General features: G+C 39.5%; 1 pseudogene; it reads left to right on the top strand.

Annotated features, from left to right (window-relative positions):
- Nucleotides 1-519: 519 nt before the first annotated feature.
- On the top strand, nucleotides 520-17,574 carry LOC114440619 (interferon-induced very large GTPase 1-like; annotated as a pseudogene).
- The last annotated feature ends 413 nt before the right edge of the window (nucleotides 17,575-17,987 follow it).

Genomic DNA, 17,987 nt, shown 5'->3' with positions numbered 1-17,987 from the left:
GTAAAACTGTTTCTTTTAGGCACATGTTGTACAATTAGTCAATTTCTACTATATAATGCTTGTTTCCAGGATTTATTTATAAGCAATAATCATCTAAAGTCATCTAAAACACCATGTCCCCACTCTAGCAGGCCTACTTTCCACAAAAAACATCTGAATTAAAAGTCTAACAAATACAAAAAAATTACCATCAAAGTGTAGTCTTAAAGATAATATTACTCACCAATTGGTTTTTAAAACATTTTAAATGCTTTCATTCATGAAACATTGCACCATAAAATACAACAAGACTTTTTAGGATAATATTTGTATATCAATCTTACGTCAATCTTAAAAAAAATGGTAAAAATTGATAAACCGCATAATTGTGAGTTGGACCACTGTACTTTTCTTTAATTTTAAACTGTCCTTCATCACATTAAATGATTAAATGAAGTAAAGTTTGACATTTCTGAGGAAAAGTTTTCAAGCTCAAATGGCACCGAATGGTAGCAATGACCCAGATACCAGAGGAGGGATGGGAGGAGCTGTGAGACAGCAGCTTCTTCTACACAGACCAGGCAGAGCTGAGGAAACACACAACAAAAGGTTAGTTATACAACATAGTGTTTTACATAAAGAGGTTCTAAATGTCAGTATGTGCTGAAGAGAGGCCACTGAGCTCTGCTGGTATCAATAACTGTCAACAATGAACTAGAAATGGATATTATTACTGATAGACTATGTCCGCATATCTTCGGCTTTTTGGCTTGTAGTCATCAGAAGTCTGCTCGCAGTCAGAGCGGAAGAAGCCTCCTCAGAGGAGAAGTCAGATCTTGAACTTCAACTGTGTCTGTTTCCCTTTGTTTCAGGACATAAATAAATGTGTTGAGCCGTGTAGCCCGTAAATCTGTTGCTTTGTGCAAGTCCACGATCACAGTGAAATAAACTTTCACTTCCTCTTTTAGTGTCACCACAGTCACATCTGCGGAGACTAGTGCTGAGGAAACGGCGACATAGGGTGAGTTTGTTTTGTTTTTCTACTGGAAAACTACTGTTTTTCACCGTTTTGACCATCACTGTACCAAATGCCACAGGTTTAAATCCTCACGAGAAAACGCTCTTAAACGATCTTTCAGAGCAGAATAGAACAGTCCACCCGCCAGATACAACTCACACATACGCTTCAGTTACAACATATTCACATATGGGCATATTTTCAGACATACGTTAGTGTTTTACGTTTGCTTAAGCGGAACATTTAAAATGTATCGTCGTCCTCATTCTTACCATGAGGCCAATAAAGGTGCAACAGCGCCTGGGACTGTGGGTGCAGAGGGGATTTTTAAGTTTCGTTTTCGTGCCGCTAACTGTTTTTTTTAACCGCAGCTGGCTTTATCATAAAAATGGTTAAGTTTAGGCATTAAAGAGGAAACACAGTTCATTAATGTTTTCTTTGCATTACACAGGAAATCACAATGTGAACCATCCCTCCACATCAGCCCATATTTAAATAAAACTGTTGGATGATAAGATGCTTGATACCTTTCTAAGGCTACATACATACACCTGATAGGGATTTGGACAATAAGTAGTAACTAACAACAATGTTGAATAGTGAGGGGAGAGACCAAAATCATTTTAAAAAAAAGAGAGATTGATCAGGGCTCTAGACTAACTTTTTGCACTGGTGCATCTAATTTTTCTGCTTAGGTGCACCAGCACAAAAGTTAGTTGCACCACATCACAGTTAACACTGTATTTTGCTTGTTTCTTGTTTGTGTGTCTTCACCTTCTCTTATCATCTGCAGTTACACCTGTTTATCTGACAGGCCTAGCAGGGCCGTAGCCAGAGTTTTAGACATACTGAGGTCCAAAAATTGATCTCCATTACAGGAAATATGAACAGGCTAAATGATCACATGTCATCTTAAAATGAATTTGGACCATGTTCAATGAACACAACTGAAATTATGAGCAAACTAGTCAACAAGTCTGCATGTCAGAAATCCATACTGAAGTTTCCAGTTAGTATAGTGTTCCTTATTTCTATATTTTCTCTCTCTCTCTCTCTGGCTGTCACTCTTCACTTATCTGCCCCGTGTATTAAAAAAATATAAAAAGTATATACATCTTTAATATTTGTGATACAGATTTATATGTTGTTTTCTTTAACACATTTCTATTGTACAGTATTGTCTTCATCCTCTCCTCCTCCACTCTGTGCCTCAGGTTCTCCTTACGGGTGGGCGATGGACCTACTGAAAATTTCAGTATCGATCCGATACCAAGTAAATACAGGGCCAGTATCGCCGATACCAATACCGATACTTTTACTTTGAAATTTCATGATCATAGAATAATTCTTTTTTTGAAGAATAAAGATCCTTCAACAGTTATCACAAAAGCATAATTATATTAACCATACTGAAATACATATCATTATATAAACCTATATAATTATATTATTAGACATATTTTGGAATTTGAGAAAAACATGATTTATTTCAGCTGGTGATGACAGTTGAGTCATTCTGCTAAAACTGCATGTCTTATCACTGCACTCACAAAGACACCATTAATTCATGCTGCAGATTACTCAGTCTGAACTTCTTCACTTCTTTAAACCCTCTATCTGGATATTCATGTTCTTGCAGTAAAGCCTCTGTTAGTCACCTCTGTCTGTGCTTCGTGTCTGGGGATCTGCCTCTTCCTCCTCCCTCTGTTTACTCTGCAGCTCGAGGTCTTTGGGCTCTGCTGCTTTATGTTTGTGAAACCAGTTGTGTTTCCACAGTGGCAGGTCGCTTTCCTGCACACCTCACAGTAGCAGTTTCTTCTTCTACGTCTGTCGCTGTGAAATAACTCCAAACAGCACTCCTCTTCCTCTCTTCCTCTTAAGGAGCTCCGTCTGCTCAGGCAGAGTGGAGAAGGAGGGGGAAGGGCAGAGTGCGCCTGCGCACTGAGCAGAGTGACAGAGGAGCGCTGTGCACCGCGAGTAAATACGAGTAAAGTTGCTGAAGGTATGAAGAGAAACTTCCAAAGAAATATCGATCTCATCACGCTAGTATCGAGTAATTACTGATCCTAACTTTGGTATCGATACTATCGATATTTAGATCTATTCGTCCACCCCTAGTTCTCCTGTGTCTCCTCTCTTTCTAAAGCTGATATTCAGCTATTAGAACCTTTTCATTCTGTTAGAGGAGGTAAGACACTTTTTCGTGTTATGAGCAGGTACGCGCCCACCTCTCTGAACATTACCGGTTTGTCATCATCACTCTTTCAGGTAAACAAGCAAAACCGTAAAATCCCGAATAGCAACATAATCCTGCTCCCGTGCTTCAAACATCTTCACTAAACTGTTTCTGCTGACGTTCAGCAGCAAATCGTCTTCAACCTGTGTCCGTGTGTGTGTGTTTGTCCTTCATCTGCCCTCAGAGAAGTACAGCATTACAGATATGTCCAAAGATGTCCTCCTCCCACTAGGATGACTGTATCATCATATTAACATATTAATCTGTTCAGACAGACAAGTTTCATTCACATTGGGTGACGTATGTGTGAGACTTCCTGTGTTATGGTGAAGGGTCAAAATGGCGGAGGTGCCTCAGCCACACCGTGTGAAACAGGCATGATTTCTTAAGAGCAGACTGACAAAATCTTTGAACATCGCAGACAAAGAGCTTTGCAGGCTGCAGAGTAGAGTTATGACAACCTTATATAAATGAAGTAAAAATAAACAAAAAGGCAGCAGGGCATGTCTAGATGTTATTAAATCTCTTAAAAGTCTGTAAGCTTCCTTTACAACTCTGCAGGCAGGAATGCTCCACTGTACAAAGACGTATACAGTCAGAATTAATCTCAATGGAATTAAAAGGAAACTTCACTCACATAATTGCAGAGGGTAAACATGACTCAGTATGGAGCATGACAGGTATTTAAACACCAGCTAGATATTCCAGAGACAGTAAGGTGTCATGATAGCCTGTTAGAAGATGTTTGTTGATAACTGCACACAGTTGTAACATACAAGAAACAGCATGTCCCTCTAATCCAATCTGTTGGCTTCTTGTTAACAGTTGTATGCTCATGTTCTGTTCCTTCTAAAAAGGAACAAAAGTCTCTCAGTCTTACTACAGTCAGCCTGTTGTTTAGGAACTGCTCTTTTACGTCTATGGTATTCATTGTCAAAGTGTGGAATGTCTGGACAGCCTTGACATTTTCTCTGCTTGTTCCTTGAATTTGTGTATTTGGTCAAATACCCTGTTAAGCCTCAATTGTATTTAATGTCAGGTGTACACAAATACATCCAGCATGTTTCCAACATAGCCATGAAGTTACTGACTGTTGTGTGTCCTGAGATCATACTGGACAGACAAGACAAAGACAAATTTGTAAACATTTCTGTGTGTTAATTCATAATACAAAATTATTCATGTTGCTTGTCAAAACATGTTTTTCATGTAGCATATTCAGCAGTGTGTTGTGTACATTAAATGTTCTATAATTGTAAAGATCAGGATCAGATAAGATGGAAGAGAGAGGCAGTGACACCACAGCAGCTGGAGGGGGAGAAACCTGAAACCAAATCTGACAAATGGAAAAAGGTAACTGACGATAATGTTTGTGGAAATAACAATAGTTTGTCTACCAAATATTGTGTTGTATATTAAATATTATTTTGATTTCTGTTACATGACCTTCAGTCCGGTTGAAGGAGAGCACAGCTGACACCAAGGTAATGCAAAGATTCTTTCACCATTATCAGTCATCATCTTACAAACAGATCTATATTCTACAGTACTTCTTCTCAGTGCTACTACAGAGAATCCTCCTAATGTCTTAGAACTGAACTGTCTGAATTTCAGGGTTCCTACGGGTGCTTGAAATCCTTTATAATGCTTGAATTTTAATGTTGGGTTTTTTAAGGTGGAAAAGTGTTTGAATTTTGCACAAAGTGCTTAAAAATGCTTGAAAGTGGAACAGTATTAGTCAACCCGCTATCTAACTTACCGGTAGTAACTATCTAATAGTTTGCATTTCAGAAAATGAAATAGAACCACTAAAATGAGTCCAAGGGCCTGAACCCGCTCTCTTGGCCTTTGCGTGGCTGACATCAGCCATGTGTGACGCCGCCCCCTCCACCAAAAACACCGCCCTCAGTGTACCTACATGAATGCTCCTGTTTGAATATGAGTTGGCTAGCAAATACACATTATAAACTACAGATCAAACAAGGACTAAATCCCCCCAAAACATCCTTCAAAGTCTGTTGAAAGGAGCTGCTGCAGCTGTCCACAAGAGACAATCTGCTTTCTCCACTTAGTGAAAGGCAAGTAGTTGAAAATCACACACAATAATGCTAATTATTTCATGCTAACAGCTGTAGAGCTAAATACTTGAGGCACCATGTAGAATGCTGTCATTGCTTAAAAAATAGGGGAAGCTCAGTTAAGCTCAGCCAGTTTAACCTAATTAACCATAAAGTTAGCAACTTAGTGAAATTCAAAATTTATAATAACATTAGCCCAATGCACAACTAGACAACATAGAATAGAATAGAATAGAATAGAATAGAATAGAAATCCCTTTGGGAAGGTCCCTCAGGGAAATTTGTGTACCAGCAGCAATACAACACCGAGCAAGAGTTAAATAAAATAAAGTAGAATATAGTACAGTAAAAAATAAAAGATAAGAGGAATTATGTACAAACATTGCACACCAGCATAGATAGTACAGATGGATTATTGCACATATAAATTATTGCATGTGTGTTGTAACAGCCAAAAGCAGAGAGTTTGATGGATCAGGGGACAAAGGAGTTTCTGAGTCTGTAAATATTCAGAAAACCACCAGCCGGGTACTCTTCAATCTATCTGTCTGTAGTCTAAATTACGCTACAAAAAGTCGAACAATCAGAATTTTGGTTGAGCCAGAACGTGTCGACCAATAAATCAACCAGTCGACCAGGAGATTACAGCCCTATTAATTTCAGGTTCAGCGTGATCAACCTGAGCACCTGAAGTAGTGTGAGTAGAGTGAGCAGTGATGTCACAGCTGATCATCACACCGTACAGTGTGAGCACATCGTGAGCTTTGACTTGACATTACATGCGTTTTATTCATACTGTGTGAGTTGGTGTTAAACACAGACTTCCCCAAAATCGCACAGTGTATTGGAGGCTTTATGTAAAAAACTGATGTTACATAGCTGTTACATACACACATTTAAATACATATGAATTATTTCCAATGATAAGATCAAACTAATGTAGGGAGAAAAATAGCAGTTGTTCTATTGAAGACTGTTAGACAGCTTCTGTGGTCAGTCTTAAGGGAGAAATTAGATCTTACTTGGCTTTCATTTCATGTTAATATCATAGAGATTAAAAACAGCAGTCAGTAATAACATCTACTTGACATGCATGTTTTTTGTCAGGTCTCCACTATTTGTTAGTTATTAATTATTAGTTAGTTCTTATTTTGAAATGTTGACTTCCTCTCATCCGAGCCACCCCTTGACATATTTAGCATCTTTCTTGATGATATTATTGATATTTAAAAAAAAAAAAAAACATTTCCCTTCTATTTTTGATGTTGTTTAGAAAAGGGGCATCAAGAACTAATGGGAATCCAAGTCCTGATGTACACAATTATTTCCAGCAATTATTACTTCACTAAACAGCACAGAAACATACACATCAGGGACTATGTAGACAGTGACAGTGTGATGGTAGAAGCAGCCAGTGGAGTTGCCCCTCTAATCCACATCTGACAACCAGGAAGACCAGGAAGACCAGCAGCACCATAAAACCAGGTCTAATCTGATACTTAAAGCACGAAAATGTCGAACAACAAAAGTTGTAAGCCACCAGTATTACTACAAATCATGTGACAACAGAGGGGACCATGTTTCCAGACAGTGACATTGCAAAGCACTTCTTGCTGTTTATGGCGTTATACCATCTCTTGATCCAATAAAAAGTGTCAAATCAGATTGTGTAATGTACCATTGCTGCTAGGTGCTTAAAATTCTAGAAAAATGGTCCTTGAAAGTACTTGAATTTGAATTCTATTTTCTGATTGGTTGATAGGTCACTAATAGGTCACCTTTGACTTGTGTATTTGTGAACCTGTTGAAATTCCTGTCTCACTCTCAATGCGTCAGACTTGAGAGGCCTGCAGTAGGGGTAGGTGATAGTGAAAATTTCAGTATTGATCTCATACCAAGTAAATACAGGGCCAGTATCGCCGATATACCAATACCAATACTTTTACTTTAAATTTAATTATCATAGAATAATTCTTTTTTGCCTTAATTAGTTGATTGTGGTTAGCAGAATAATAATACACAAGAAAAATGTTTTAAGTAAATCAAGCTGCAAACAAAAGTGCAGAACTGTATAACTTTTAATTTAATTATACCTTCACAATCATGTCAGCGATGCTCCTCGTGCCAGCCACAGGTCTTTGTGAATCATGTAGGTGAAATAACATAATTAAGATAATTTTATAAAAGTCTAACACCTGCATGTAGCCTAAATAAGAAGAATAAAGATCCTTCAACAGTTATCACAAAAGTATAATTATACTAACCATACTGAAATACATCATTATATAAACCTATATAATTAGATATATTTTGGAATTTGAGAAAAACAAGATTTCTCTCAATAGTGATATGATGACAGTAAAATTGCATGTCTTATCACAACAGTTAGAAAGACACCATTAATTAATGCTGCAGATTACTTAGTCTGAACTTTCACATCTTTAAATCATCTACTTTGCATACCTTTACTGCATTTATTCCCATCGATGCTACGCTTATTGTTTTCTTGCAAAGTGTGCAAGAAAACATTCACTACCAGGTGACCCGTGATTGTGTGGCCCCAAGGCGACGAGTACGCCACCGTCACGCTTTTGGAGTCAAAGCTTGGATAACAATAAAATTTAATACCTCATGAAATGGTGATTAAGATGTTTCAATACTTTTTAGGGGCCTTAATTTTCCCACAATTGATTTATCAACTTTTAATACTTTTTAAGACCCCGCGGACACCCTGCATTGAAGAGCAGCAGGAAGACCTGGACCACAAATCCCACAAAGAGAAAAGCAGCAGGACAGGTGGGTCCTACTGCAGTTTAAATTCAGCTCTATGGATTTGACTTTTCAGTTTCTAGAGTATTCAGAAGGTTGAAGCAAGGCATCTGGACTTTTAGAGTTTTCTTGAAGATACTTCACTGCTCAGCCAACCAGGGAGAAACACAGCAATATGATATCTGCAGTCCAGTGCAGTGAGGAATGCTCCGATCTGTACATTGGAGAAACTAAACAACCACTCCACAGAAGAATGGCTCAGCACAGGAGAGCCACCTCCTCAGGACAAGACACAGCTGTTCCCCTCCACCTCAAAGAGAAAGGACACTCTAAGGACAACAATGTTCACATTTTAGACAGGGAGGAAAGGTGGTTTTAAAGAGGAGTCAAGGAAGCCATCTATGTTAAGCTGGAAAAACCTTCCCTTAACAGAGGTGGTGGCCTCAGACATCATCTTTCTACCACATACAATGCAGTGATTCCATCCATTCCCAGGAAGTTTGCACATACTCACAGTAAGAACAAAGGGCTGTCAACCAGTCCCCCTCCGGCAGTTTCATAGTCGTTAGCCACACCAGACACAGTAAGTCAGACCAACACAGGTAAGTATGAGGCAATTGGTGCCATTGTTTGTCAGTTTGTTACAGACCCACCCACTGAGGTCTTCCACCACATATAAACCATTTTCCCCACCAAGAGTTAAGCTGGATCCATACTCCGCGAGACAAAGAGCGGAGAACGCGCTCCACGGGTGGTAAGAGATAAAAAAAAAAGGTCTTTTCCGCACTGAGGTACCATACTCCGCGAGACGCGTGTGTGCAGAACTCCTCATACGGCCCGCCCACTAAACTATAAGGAAAGACTTTACTGAGTTTTTTTACACACCACAAGGACTTGTGCCATGGCAAGAGGGCATTATACAGAGAGGGTGCCTGCAACAGCGTGAGATGTCCGGCGATGAGTTGTGAAAATGCGACATTAAAAGTAACAATAGCAAAGATTCAGTGTTTGTGCCTTTATGACCACATTTGCACATCTACTGTGTTCCAATGTGCCTGCGATACTTCAAACTGTCCGGTGATGAGCTGTGAAGATGCGACATTAAAAGTAACAATAGCAAAGATATACAGACATTGTTAACGAGCCTATTATGCCCGGGTATGTAGGAGTATATAGAATGGTAATAACAGTCACCATCTGGTATGTGTGAATGGCTGTCTGGAGTTATTGGTGACAAATCACCCTGACTTGCCTTTCTTTCTTTCTTTTATTGCTCATCATGCAAACCAGTATGGTCTTATCTAAATCTGTTGAATCAGCGCTGTTTATACACCTACCTATATACCTGGAGAGGCTCTTGCGCTTCTCCACTTTCATCACGCCCACAATAAATTCCGACCAATCACAGCATGGTTGCCGCACAGCCTTGAAAGACAAAGTTCGGCCCGGACCCTGTGCACAAAAGTGCGGATCAGCGGGCGGTCAGAGACAAAAAATGACGTCATTTTGTGGGCGTAACGTCTGCAGGGGGGGAAAATGTCTTTGTCTCGCGGAGTATGGATCCAGCTTTAGACTGATTAAGCTGCTTGGATGAGCAGCAAAAGAAAACTCTTCAAGAAAACTCTACAAGTCCAGATGCCTTGCTTCAATCTTCTCTACGTATTATTATGACCTGGATGACAGAATATTCATCAACATTTTCTAGAGTACTTTAAATGTTTCTTATATTAAAATGGACAAAGCTAAAAAATATGAAATACAAACCAAAAAATACAAAATATATGTTCTTTTGTATTAATGCTACAATTCTCTGCAGTGTTTTTAATAATAGATGATTAATATTGAGTATACATACAAATATGTAGACCAGATAATAGTATCAACATGGGATTGAAATGACAATGAGTTAATAAGGAGGATTTATGTTTTATCACTGTTTAACTTTAGAAAGTGTGAGGTGAACCATGACTTTATTTTAGATAGGCCGCTAGTGAGACAGGACAGGTGGGCAAGTGGAATTTGGTTTGCTACACAGGTTGAGACGAATATTGTATTGACAGAAAATATTGCCAAAGTGAAGGATGTATGTGATGAAGAGGAGGGGCCCAAAGACAGAGCCCTACATGGGGCACACCTGAAGTGACTGAGGAGGGCCAGAGGTGGGTTGTAAAATTGGTGTCAAAGACCGCATTCAGGTCAAGGAGGATGAGGCTAGTCAGTGAACAGTCAGCTGCCAGGAGGAGGTCACAGGTTCTGTATTAATGCAGGGCCAGAAAATGGACTGGAATTATTCTTAGAGGCTAGTTTGAATTAGATGGAAGTTTAGTTGGCAACTATTGTCTCAAGTAGTTTGGCGATAAAGAGTAGATTAGAAATGGGGCAGAGGATATTGAAGTTACAGAAGAAGAGGAGCAGAGAGGTGAAATATTTAGGATTGATGGATTTTGTGATTTTTATCATTGAAAAACAACATTAAGGTGTCAGTTGAGTACAGATGTGGGGGTGGGGAATCTAGGTTGGAGAATTTTGTTGAGGAGAGAGAACAATGACTTGGTCTTACCTTCATTAAGGCAGTTTTTATAGAGAGGCTCAAGATGACAACAATACTGTCAATACTGGAGAAGAGCCTGTCTATATTGATGTCCTTAATGTTCTGAAATGAGATGAGAAGTAGTGGCTTGGTTATGGAGAGACCGGTCCTGCAGGTGGTATTTTTGTATATTTTCTAAATCTAAACACTTTTTATAAAGCTCACCTGGTAACTGAAAACCATTCCACATGACGACCATAAATCAGAAGCTGTCAGAATCAGACTCGTGTTTATTGCCATGTAAGTAAAGAGGTTTCGCATTACTAATTTATAGTAAAATTATAGGAATTTGCCTTAGTGATTGGTGCGTACATAAAAACGCATAACAATAAGAAGCATTCATAGCATGATGCGCACAACAAAATTACCTTAGCTGTCTGTGCATCTATACATAGGGCATTTCAGACACAACACAACTTAAATACCATAAAAAGATAAAACTGTAGGTGCACACAGGTAATTTCCTGTCAGAATTCTTTGAGTAGAGCAATGTGTACAGATGGAAACATTAGACTACGTTTGTTTAACGTGGTAATGGCTGTAAGAAAACTGTGTTGAGTTTGATGGTGCACTCAAAGAGGTGGTGGCCCAGGTCAGATGAGCCCATGATGTTCTTTACTGAGGTGTCAGTTCGTCCAGAGAGGGCGAAGGCAGCCAGTAATAGTTTCTGCAGACTTTGAGACTCTTTGCAGAAAGAAGTTGGTTAAGATGAACCAACTAGAAGAACCCTTCATTAAGATGTGGTATAGCTAATGAATTTACACTTATATTTCATACCATATTATTCCATAGATTGTTATCCATCTTATATGAAAGGTACTGTACTTTTTCCATACTGCACATTCATACACTCAACAAAAATATAAACGCAACACTTTTGTTTTTGCTCCCATGTTTCATGAGATGGACTTGAAGATCTAAACTTCATTCCAGATACACAATATTACCATTCCTCTCAAACATTGTTCACAAATCTGTCTAAATGTGTGATAGTGAGCACTTCTGCTTTGCTGAGATAATCCATCCCACCTCACAGGTGTGCCACATCAAGATGCTGATCTGACATCATGATTAGTGCACAGGTGTACCTTAAACTGCCCACAATAAAAGGCCACCCTGAAATGTGCATTTTGTTTCTGCTTTATTGTGTCCCCAGACCGCCACCCTGAAATGTGCATTTTGTTTCTGCTTTATTGTGTCCCCAGACCGCCAATAAAGCAGAAACAAAATGCACATTTCAGGGTGGCCTTTTATTGTGGGCAGTTTGAGGTACACCTGTGCACTAATCATGATGTCAGATCAGCATCTTGATGTGGCACACCTGTGAGGTGGGATGGATTATCTCAGCAAAGCAGAAGTGCTCACTATCACACATTTAGACAGATTTGTGAACAATGTTTGAGAGGAATGGTAATATTGTGTATCTGGAATGAAGTTTAGATCTTCAAGTCCATCTCATGAAACATGGGAGCAAAAACAAAAGTGTTGCATTTATATTTTTGTTGAGTGTATGTTATTTGGTGATATGGGAAATCTTTGCTGTTCTGCAGGTACCTTCAATATGGATCGTTCGGTTTGTCAAAGCCAGGAAAACCTCAGCAGCTCAAAGGAATATCTTATATATTTTAAACCTGAGAACAACGGAAAGACAGACCGTCAAAGAAAAATGGAAACTCTGCTCGGCATACTTCATCTTCAAGAACAATATCAACAGAAGATGTCACCAGCAGACTTTCTTAAAATTACTCCACCTATGAAACAGAGTCATGATACATCTGAGAAGGACATAGCTCACACTTTTCTTCACAGGTTAATGGGGTTAGACTACAGAGCCAGATATATTCCTGTAAGAAGAGAAAGTCCTGATGCATGTATCTCACAGTCTTATTCAGAGTCTGACAGTGATGACACAGATGACTTTGATGCTCTGTTTAGCACCACTGAAGCCTCTGATCAATTTGAACTGAATCTTGTGCATCCACTGGATGTTCAAATGGCAGTATTTCACTGCTCAGACAGCTTCCTGAAGCAGCAAATGATCACAAAACTCTCACAGTGTCAGTATGCCTTACCTCTTGTTGTTCCTGACCCACTCACAAAGGAACTCACATGTCCTCTGTGGACATTCAGACAGATCATGAAAACATGGAAGATAAGGCACATCCAAGATGATCCAAAATCTGTCACCATGAAGAGTATGCCCATCTACAAAGCTCAGACACCCATGGTGTCATGTTTCCATCTGGGTTCACCGTCTATGTCTAAATCTCAGCTCATGAACTCCTTGATCAACGACCGTCACAGCACCTTCTTCCACAGAAACTGCCCAGGTAGCACCAAAACTCATCACCTGATGGATGGTGTAGCAGAGATCGCCTGGTACTGCCCTGCTGGAAAACCTGATGATTCCTTCACTGACTGCACTGCCTTCTGTAATCTTCATGGAGATGCTCTGCTGAATGAAAAACAGCGAGAAATACTGACTGAAAAATCTTCAGTTAATGTTGTTCTTGTACCAACTCTGGAAAAAAGCCACAGAAGTGCTGCAGTCATCACAAAACTTTTCAAATCCACAAAGCCACTCATCATTCTTATTGCTGGTGATGACTGTGATGCAGTTCAGGTCAAACCAGGAAAATACAAAATGGGTTTGAGAGAAAGAACCCAACCAGATATATCTGGAAAACTGAAAGGAATTCTTAGAAAGATTTTGTCTGGACCACATTCATCCTTCCAGCTTGAATCTATGGCAGATGTCTCTGGAATTAGAGTGGATGAAAATGACTCAGTCTGCCAAAAAGGGAAAGAGGCTGCAATGAAAATATTAAAGTTGCTTCAAGGGAAGGATATTTCAAAGATCAAAGACTTCTTTCTCCTCTGTCAAGGCCAACTGTGGCATGAGTGGAGCAGAATAAAGAAAGAACTGTATCACCTCAGAGGAACGATTAAGAAAGAAAAAAGTCAGAAGCAAGAAGAACTGAAACAAATCCGTCAAAACCAACGCACTGCTTGCTGTAGTAAACTGATGAAGTCATTCACTGAAAGTCTCTTGTCTTTGTCATCAGAGGAGAAAGAGTACTTCCTGAAATGGACTCAGATCTTCATAGATGATCTCTCCACAGATAATCTCTCTTCAATTCTACAAAGCTATAATAAAACCCGGTCTCCAGTCTTGAATCTGAAGAACAAACATGACAAATCTGATGAGTTCATGAATAAACAAAAGGAACTGCAGCCGACCACCTTTGGCTTGGAGCACATCTTTAGAGAAATGGGACAGATCTTTGAAGCCCATATATCTGAGGGGAGACAAACAACCAGCAGACAACCTGACTGGTCTAAATACCCTGATCTGGCTGCAGATCTGATGATATCAGGACACATGATGGAGCTGATGGATGGCGATGCAGGCCACGTTCCTTTAACATGGATCTCTAGTCTGTTAGATGAAGTCATCACGAAACTGGGAGACCAGAGAGTTTTTGTGTTGTCAGTTTTGGGTGTACAAAGCAGTGGAAAGTCAACCATGCTGAATGCCATGTTTGGTCTGCAGTTTGCAGTGAGTGCTGGCAGGTGCACCAGAGGGGCCTTCATGCAGCTGGTCAAAGTCTCAGAAGAAACCAAGAAAAACTTCAAGTTTGACTACATTCTAGTGGTGGACACTGAAGGGCTGCGTGCTCTGGAGTTGGCAGGTAACACCACTCTACACCACGACAATGAACTGGCAACATTTGTTGTTGGTCTGGCAAACTTGACGCTGATCAACATCTTTGGTAAGAATCCAGCTGAGATGCAGGATGTTCTGCAGGTTGTCGTTCAGGCTTTCATGAGGATGAAGAAAGTGAAACTTTCTCCAAGTTGTGTGTTTGTTCACCAGAATGTGACAGATATCACAGCTGCAGAGAAAAACATAGATGGAAGGAGACAGCTGCAGGAAAAACTGGACCAGATGGCTAAACTCGCAGCAAAAGAGGAGGCCTGTGATGCAGAGTGCTTCAGTGACATCATTAAATTTGATGTGCAAACAGACGTTAAATACTTTGCTCAGTTATGGGAGGGAAGTCCACCGATGGCACCTCCAAATCCAGGTTACAGTGAGAGTGTCCAAGAACTGAAGAACATCATCCTGTCTAAGGCTTCACAGTCTGATGGAATCCATCTCTCACATTTCAAAAGCAAAATCCAGGACCTGTGGAACGCCCTGATGAATGAACACTTTGTTTTCAGCTTCAAAAACACACTGGAAATTGTAACATACAGAAAACTGGAGGTCCAGTATGGAAACTGGACCTGGACCCTGAGGAGCCACATGCTGACTGTTGAAAACCAGCATCATACCAGCATTGAAAATGGAAAACAAAAGAGGGTTAATCTCAGTGACCTTTATCAAGAAATGAGAGAAACATATGAAAACATCAAAACAGACATGAAAAAGTACTTTGAGGAGAACAGTGACAAAGAAATCTTGGTTCAGTGGCGAGGCCGATTTGAAACCCAAATTAAGGAGTTTCATGAAGAACAGGTGAAAGAAGTGAAAAGAAAACTGGATGAAGTTATCGAGCAGAAAAATGCTCGAAAAAAGATGGATGAGAAGAAAACAGAGTTTGAGAACAAACTGCTGCAAAAAAAGCAAAGAGCTCGCTCACCAGTTAAAAGACAAAGCAACAGATGAAGAGGAGCTGAAAAAGCACTTTGACTCTGTTTGGAGTCAATGGGTCACTGAACTAACTGGAAATACAAAACCCATCAGTGACAACAACTTGAAAGAAGACCAGATGTTGACCCTTCAAAGGCATGGTATAGAATGGTCTCTCATATATGAATCCAAAATCAGTGGTAGATACACAAAGATATATTTTTTATTTTTATTTTTTACGCTCACTACTTTACCTTATTAGTATTTCTGTCTTTTTGAGTATACATGGAGCAGCTGGAACGAAAACAATTTCCCCCCAGGGATCAATAAAGTATTTCTGATATCAGAGGTTAGAGATTACTCTGGTTACATAATCCACAGAAAACACCAAGACACAAATGTGGTCAAAGCTGCAGTCAGAGTTGTACAAACAGTGTTTAGCTCAAAGAGATCTTTACAGTTTGAGGACCAAAAACAGATCAGATCTCTCATAAATGATGTGGAGCAACAGTCCCTTTCTGTGATTAAGACCAAGCCTGTAGCAACAAGAGGTTACAGTCCATCTTACTTAAAGGAAGTGGCCAAACATGTTCAAGAGAAAGTGACAGAGTTTAGAGTTGATCTCATCATGTATGTTTTTGACAGAGCAGAGAGTTTCCTCTCACAGTCTCACAGGACATACAAAAATAACAACGATGCTCTCACTTACTTGAACAGCAAGAAAACAGAATATTACAACATCTCCAGAAGCTTCTGCAAAGGAAACTCCTCTGCTGTCGTGTTTGGAGAAATGATCTGTGAGAAACTGAGAGTTTCCAGCATTGAAGCTGTCTGTAACAAGACTGCAATTGATGTGGCTGGAGAGATGAAGTGCAGTTTCCCAGCATTCAGTGGGAACAGGTTGGACTTGGAGAAACATGTGTTGAAGTCACTCGCAGAGAAAGAGGATTTTAAAACCTTTATCTCCTACATCCAACATCCAAAGAATTATGTGGAGACCTTCATAAAAGAAGAGGTGAAGAAATACATCCTCAGAGAAATCAAAGGTAAAGTTCTGGATATACTCAAGAAGAATGTTGATGACATCAAAAACGTCATCAGCAGAGCTTTATTTACTGCAACAGAAAAAGTCAAAACCCAGAAAGGAGGCACAGACATGTGGGTGGAAGAATTTTCCACTTTGCTGAAAGAAAATCTGACTCTTGGTACCATCAGTTGTCAGAACTTCAGAGACATCGAAAAGTTTGACTTCCTTAAAGAGCAGATAGAGAAAGGTCTTAAACCCATCATGGAGGAGGTGAGCCACCTCTCACTGACTAAACTGAAGGATTTCAGGCAGAGTCCTGATCAAATCCTCATTGATCAGCTGTGTAACTGCTGCTGGGAAACATGTCCATTCTGTGCAGCTGTTCGCACCAACACCCTGAAAGATCACAGTCCTGAAGACCACAGTGTCCCCTTTCATCGATCTGGTTCAGTCAGAGGTTGGTACTACAGACACACAGATATAATGAGTGTAGATTTCTGCACAACAAAAGTTGCAAGTGATAGAAGTTTTTACCCTGAGCCTGATTCAGAACACACTGTTCGTTATAAAATGTACAGAACAGCTGGAGGGAGGGTATGAAAACTGGAGAATTACCCCTGATGAGTCTAAACTGAAATACTGGACGTGGTTTGTGTGTCGATTCCAAACAGAACTGGAAGAATTCTATGACCACAAATTTTATGACAAAGGTGAAATTCCCAGTGAGTGGAGAAAACACACAAAAGAAGAAGCTATTCAAAGTCTGGATGAAATGTACAAACTGTGAGTGAACCAGCACAATTATAACTGATTGATCATGTCGTCATACATTAAGATAAAAATGAAAAAAACAAAACAATACACAGCCACTGATTTATTGATCATATTTGAACAGTTGAATCAAACCACAGTTGATCAGTCTGACATCAGAAAACATTTGTTCACTGAGTCAGAGTATCAATGAGTGAAGTTTGTCAGTGAGAATTTCAAAAACGACCAGAAGTGATTTTTCTTAGTTTTTTTTTTTTTTTACTAAACCAAAGTATTTTCAGGGAATATAATTTAACAATTACTAAGAATCCTATGTGGACTGTTTTAAGATATGTGATGTCAGACATGTAATTTCTGTTTCATTTTATCCTATTAATAGAAGGTTCCTTATGTTATAAAATCAAATATCTGTTAAATCTATTTTAAGTTGAAACATGATAAACACAATAAAAACACATTATCAGATAATATCTTGTTGTATTTGACCTGTGTTATATTGACCTCATTTAATCAGCTTGTTTTATTCTTCATTGTTCTGATTCAGCCGTGATGTAAACAATGAAAGTTAACATGTCTGAAGAATGTTATCATTCAACACATTCTGATAGATGTGATCCCTTTGGCTGCTTCCTGTCAGAACTCTAGCTGCTGCGTTCTGGATCAGCTGCAGACTGTTGATGGAGTAATGTGGACATCCTGACAATAAAGAGTTGCAGTAGTCCAGTCTTGAAGTGACAAAAGCATGGATGAGCTTTTCAGCATCACTCTGAGAGAGGATGCTCCTGATCTTAGTAATATTACGCAGGTGAAAGAAAGCGGTCTTGGAGACCTGCTTAATATGAGAGACAAACGACATGTCTTGATCAAAGATAACTCCAAGGTT

Source organism: Parambassis ranga, chromosome 8, assembly GCF_900634625.1.
Source record: "Parambassis ranga chromosome 8, fParRan2.1, whole genome shotgun sequence".
NCBI classification, from domain to species: Eukaryota; Metazoa; Chordata; class Actinopteri; family Ambassidae; genus Parambassis; species Parambassis ranga.
This window is presented reverse-complemented; position numbering and strand designations above follow the sequence as displayed.